This window comes from Mixophyes fleayi, chromosome 12 (genome assembly GCF_038048845.1).
Source record: "Mixophyes fleayi isolate aMixFle1 chromosome 12, aMixFle1.hap1, whole genome shotgun sequence".
Taxonomy (NCBI): Eukaryota; Metazoa; Chordata; class Amphibia; order Anura; family Limnodynastidae; genus Mixophyes; species Mixophyes fleayi.
Window position 1 is genome coordinate 14,207,448 of NC_134413.1, and position 6,048 is coordinate 14,213,495.

Consider the following 6,048-nt stretch of genomic DNA (forward strand, 5'->3'; position numbering starts at 1 on the left):
CCATCAATGAAGTATAGTTGTCCAAGCACTGGTAGGGGTAGACTGGAAAATATTCAGCTCTAGACTGACCGAGAGCAACCACGTCTTCTGACCTCCTCTGAACAATGCAGAGAGGACACAGTGCCACAGACAATCCAATCAGGGAAGGAGGAGGAGAGTGTGCAGTCTGCTCTTCCTCTGTGCAGACAAGTGAGATCTGACGGCATGTGAAGAGGCTGAGGGGCATGTAAGGAGATGTGATGGCATCTGGGGAGATGTGATAGAATGTGTGTAGGTCTGTAGGCATGTTGGGGGGGGGGGGTGATTGGCATGCATGGGGTATATGGGAAGGTCTGGTAGCACGTATGGAGAATTTGGGTACATCTGATGGCACGTGGGAAGGTCTGATGCCATTTAAGGGGCACATGGTAAGATCTAGTGGTATGTGGGGAGTATTATACGATTATTATTTTTTGGGGTTTTTCTTTTACATTTTGGAAATGTGCTGTATATTTTGTTTTTTTGCTTAGCAAGTTATTGCAAATGATGCTATATTTTCAATGTATGTGTGTACAGTATGTATGTGCATGTTTATACTGGGTATAAACCTGTTTATACTATGTATATGCACACACATATTCAAGGTAAAGTTGGCTCTAGTACCTATAGATATTATATGGCTCTTGGTCTCTGACTGGTTTCCTCCCACACGCCAAAAACATACTAGTAGGTTAATTGGCTACTATCAAAATTGACCTTAGTTTTTGTGTCTGTGTGTCTCTGTGTGTGTGTGTATATGTTAGGGAATTTAGACTGTAACTCATATGGGGCAGGGTCTGATGGGAATTAGTTCTCCATACAGCGCTGCAGAATTAGTGGCGCTATATAAATAATATGATGATGATGATGATGACTGGTTGGCCATACCTGGACTATACACAAAGTATAAACAATACAAATCTGCAACAGTGTATAGTTAACTGTTGCATTGTAGGACAGAAGATAATTGCGATGCAGCAATCCGTCTGGTGGGAGTAAGTATTGCAGCATTATTATCTTGACTTTGTATGTCGAAACACTAAGTACTGAGAAGTAGCTATCCTAGAGACACCTCGACTGAGTTGGAGAAGGTAGAATTGTAAGAGCCAAAGTCCATAAACGGGCAAACAAAACAAGACTCTTTGAAGCACAAGCTGATAAATGAAATGCCAACTGTGCTCATGCAAAGATTGGTGAATTGAGGGCATTATAAAAGCTGGATACAAGGGAGGTCTCTTAGTCTTAATTAACTTCCCCTTAAGCAAAGTGCCGATTGCAGTAAATGAAAAAGAATGTGCAGTTGTCAGACCGTGCACTGCCACCTGTTGTCTGTACTTGGCATTGCGGCAGAACTTCACACATTGCAGTTGGTGCACTGCCACCTGTTGTCTGTACTTGGCATTGCGGCAGAACCTCACACATTGCAGTTGGTGCACTGCTACCTGTTGTCTGTAGCTGTAATTGCGTTGGGTCCTCTTTGTGTTCAATGCACTGTAGCCTGATTATCCAGTGGGAGTAAGTTCTGCTAATTCTGGGAGAGTCTGTATCAAATTGTGAATTTGGTTAAAATTCTGATGAATTTCTGAATTGGTTAGATCAACTCTCCAATCTCTACCCATCACTGGAGCAGGAGACTGTCATTGATAGCTTAGATCCAGCACTAAAAATAAAATAAAATCAAAGATTAGCTTTTCTTTAAGGTTTGTGCCATTTTGGAGAAGAGCTGAGAATTCAGGTTGTGCCCTAAGTGTGTATCCTGTGAAGCCCTCGGGGCATAGGAGACTCCTGGAGAAGATGTTACAGCAGGTAAAGTCTATGGGGAAATTCCAGTCAAGGATTGTATCAACAACGAAAGGGTCATCTTTGAAGAAGTGGGGTATTGTCTACCAGGTGCAACAGTTTTTCCCTGTATTGCATGAAGCCTACCAAATGTGGGCAGCACAGTGGCCTAGTGGTTAGCACTTCTGCCTCACAGCACTGGGGTCATGTGTTCGATTCCCGACCATGGCCTTATCTGTGTGGAGTTTGTATGTTCTCCCTGTGTTTGCGTGGGTTTCCTCCGGGTGCTCCGGTTTCCTCCCACACTCCAAAAACATACTGGTAGGTTAATTGGCTGCTATCAAAAATTGATCCTAGTCTCTGTCTCCCTCTCTGTATGTCTGTCTGTCTGTCTGTGTGTGAGTGTGTGTCTATATTAGGGAATTTAGACTGTATGCTCCAATGGGGAAGGGACTGATGTGAATGAGTTCTCTGTACAGCGCTGCGGAATTAGTGGCGCTATATAAATAAATGATGATGATGATGATCTCCCCTTTGACAATATCTGGTTTACAAGCTCCAGCTACCATTTTGGGATGCCATATCTCTGTGTGTCTAAGTTTTAAATTTAGACCAGCACATTAAACCTACTCGCTATCACTGACTCGGGGTCTGTGGGAATCTACATTAACACATCTCTTGCTAAACAGCACAGAATACTCATTGTCTGGAAGCCGCTCATGTTCCACTACAGACCATTGGTGGGTCCCTCATTGCTCCTGGATGACTCCCTATGGAGATCTGACCATTATAGGTCACTACTGACTCCAGACACCAGAAATTCTTCGCTCCCAGCTTTGTCCACTCCGTCGGATTTCCTGCCAATCTTGGTATGCCATGGCTGTCTTGTCATAACCCTAGTATTAATTGGGTAACAAGAAGAATGAACCTTTTCTTCACAGCACTATATGCGGTTTTGTATGCTTCCTGAAATCGTGCCTTTTCCCATCAACCACGCTCCACCTCATTTTCCGGAGCCCTACTATCTGTAGATGTTGTTTAACAAAATCTTTTAACATCCCCCCATTGAGTACGATGCCTTAAACATGATCACAGTGTGGACATTTATCTGCTTCCTCTATTTCCTAAACTTTTGGCCTTAGGGGAACTGCCATGATTATAGTCTTATCAGGAATTAGAAAATAATATAGTAATGTGGTCATAATCTTCCCAAAGATATACATTGTTTTAGCTAGCATGCAAAATCACTGTGTGTAAACAAGGGGTTTTCATGTATGTATCCTTCAAAGACCTGTTTTTTTGTCACCTCACTTGGATTGTGACTAGTTTATTGCACGGCCCATAGATGCTTTGACTACAAAGTTAAGTAGTTTAATGGGGAGTGTGGGTGCTTTGGTAATATTAAGACAGAGCAGGTGGTTTTGTTTTGATTAACCCTTTTACATCGACATATCACACAGGTCCAGGTGGGTCTTGTTGGAAGTGGGGCATATAATTTGGTCTGGGTCAGACCAGGTGCCTGATTCATTTAGGATCTTAATTTAAGAAACTTTATATTTCAGTCTCCTGGACAAAACCATGTTACAATGCAACGGGTGCAAATTGGTATTCTGTTTTGCACATAAGTTAAATACTGACTGTTTTTTCATGTAGCACACAAATAATACTTGATGGCTTATTTGTGCACTGAAATTTAAAGTTGATATTTGTGTGCTACATGAAAAAAACAAACGGAGCAGGGAGGAGGGAAGAGGAACCAGCGCCACGTTCATGTGAGTATTTGTATACTCACAAGATCGCAGCGCCGGCGCAAACACACACAAAAAAGCAAAAAGTAAAAAAAAAATGGGGTTAAAAACGTCGGCAGTGAGGGCCTGGGCCGTACCCCTGGCATGTGCAGGTAATTAGTACCCCCTCCCCCTCGGCGGCGCTGGTGACGAACCAGACATTTTAAAACTTGTTTTGCATCTCTTGAAAAGCGTGCAATTAAACAATACATTTTCAAATGTACAATTTTTTTTCCAACCTTAAAACAAAAACAACAAAAACTCACTCCCTCACTTATAGAGGAAGAAAAATTAACTGATATCGGATATCTTCCAGCCTACAGCTTCAGAACTACAAGTCCCGGCATTAAACTAAATACTTTTCAGCGTCAATGTATTGTTACCACTCCGGAGACATTTTAGTTACTCTCGAATTATTGAAGCATACTTAAAGAACCTTTTTAGCAATTTTACATACACTGTCAGATAACAAAAACAAAGTCCTTCTCCAAGAGTTCTTTCACATTGAAGTCTTTTACACAGAATGAGTGTGGGAGGGGGGGGGGGGGCATTCCATTCTTTCAGCTGTGTTGTATCACACATGCATTATGCAATGTTTCTCCTGTATACATACATTTACAGTACACAACCCACCTGCCTTCTCTCTTACATTTCACATGTTATGACTTTAAATTTCAACAAGAAAAGTACTTGTAACAGGCAACGTTAATTTGGTAGAAGTCTGCTTTATGCAAACGCTCAAGATACTTAAAGCCACAATTAAACTATTCTTCCTATACATGTGACTAGCAACTAATCCTTCAGTAAAGCTTGTTTTTAACTCATTTAATAAATGACAGATTCACAACACAAATAATGCTAGTCATAATATTTAAACCTTCTGTCTGGGACCTTAAATTTGCAGCATTCCACATTTTACACATTTCTTAACACTCCAACAATTCAGTCCTGCCTCACATTTACATCTCCCCATATATTTCACCTTTACAGATCTCTTAACTTCCTTGTGCCATCTCAAACAATCTCTTGGGGTTTGGTCTCAATACCCCGTTCGTTCTTGTTACATTACCAACACTCTCGTTCCTCCATCCACACATGTCAATTCCTTCCCTTACATCTGCCATCTCTGCACATTCATGTTCATAAATCAATTTCTCGGTGGTTTACAGCCACGTTTGACATTTTTCGCTTAAGCTATGTTTATCAATATATTTTGACATACTCTTTATCATGTGTTGTATCGTCACTGGATCAAAACTATCATCTTTGGTCCAACCAAACTTTTTAAACAATTCACCCATTTCTACACAAAATTTCTTGCCATGGATATATTCCATTATGTCCATAAGCGTTCCTATACTCTTGTTACTACCCAAGGTCAAAATACCTTATGACTTTAGTGATAACAATTCTGTATTATTCTTTTTCCTTGGTCAAAATACCTTATTACTTGAAACAACAAGTATGTATTACTATTATTTGCCCTGGTCAAAATACCTTATGACCTAGTCAAAAAACCTTAGGACTTTAAACTACAATAAATACAACCTGGACCCTGATTCTCAAAGAATCAAATTCCTTATCAAATTGTGTAGATTATGGGTTTCAATGCAGTGAAATTAAACTTTGACCGTCCAGTTTTCAAAGAACGACAGATAATATGCAAAACCTACCTTATACAAAACAAATGAAAAGTTTTCCTCTGATTGGCTTGTATGGTCAAGGCACAGTGACACACAGACCAAGCAGGACTGTAGAGAGACACAGAGGCCAAGCAAAAAAAATTACTCGCCATGTGGATTTATACGTCTGCGTCCTTCTCTGATCCAGCTTTCGTTCCGTGGGTCACTGTGCGCTGACCATCTCTCTGGGGCCTCCAAAGAAATGTCAAATCGCAAGTCTTCTACCAGTGGATTAAAGTTGTCTCATATACACAACCAAAGGGAAATCTTTACTGCATGCAGTTACGGCCAGAGAACAGAAACTAAACACACACAATCTTGTTGCGTTTCAAGTAACTATTCTGTTTGGTACAATGGAGAATACACATTCTTATAGCACTTGGAAAGCATGTAAAGAGATACAACACCTGGCATCATATGTCTAAAATAATTGGGGCTATAAATCTGCCATTGTTTGGTAACATATATTCTAAGAGGCCCATAGTCTTCATTGGGCGCCGCTTATCTTTCACTCCTAAGCACCATCTACCTATTTCTAGGATCACACCATATACTCCTTATTTTTCTTAAGACCTATACATTATATTTGAAGCCATCTTAAAGGCACAATACACATTTTTAAATGACTTCTATAGTCTAATTTCTCAATGTGTATTGCAGTGTGAGGAGGGTATGAACATGTCAGTGACATTGGTTTTGTTAAACCTTTCACTTGATTTTTATTGGCAGTGAATTAACTGACATTTGTCAACACTGAAATAGGTAAAGGTCAACACAGTGAT

The 6,048-nt window shown here is 40.4% G+C and overlaps 1 protein-coding gene across 1 annotated transcript in view; it reads right to left on the bottom strand.

Annotated features, from left to right (window-relative positions):
* Window positions 1-5,676: 5,676 nt before the first annotated feature.
* Window positions 5,677-6,048, bottom strand: part of SOS2 (SOS Ras/Rho guanine nucleotide exchange factor 2) — a 212,030-nt gene continuing 211,658 nt past the window's right edge. The window contains exon 24 of the transcript XR_012680191.1: window positions 5,677-5,687. The gene's annotated coding sequence lies outside the window, so the exon portion shown is untranslated. The remainder of the gene's footprint in view (window positions 5,688-6,048) is intronic.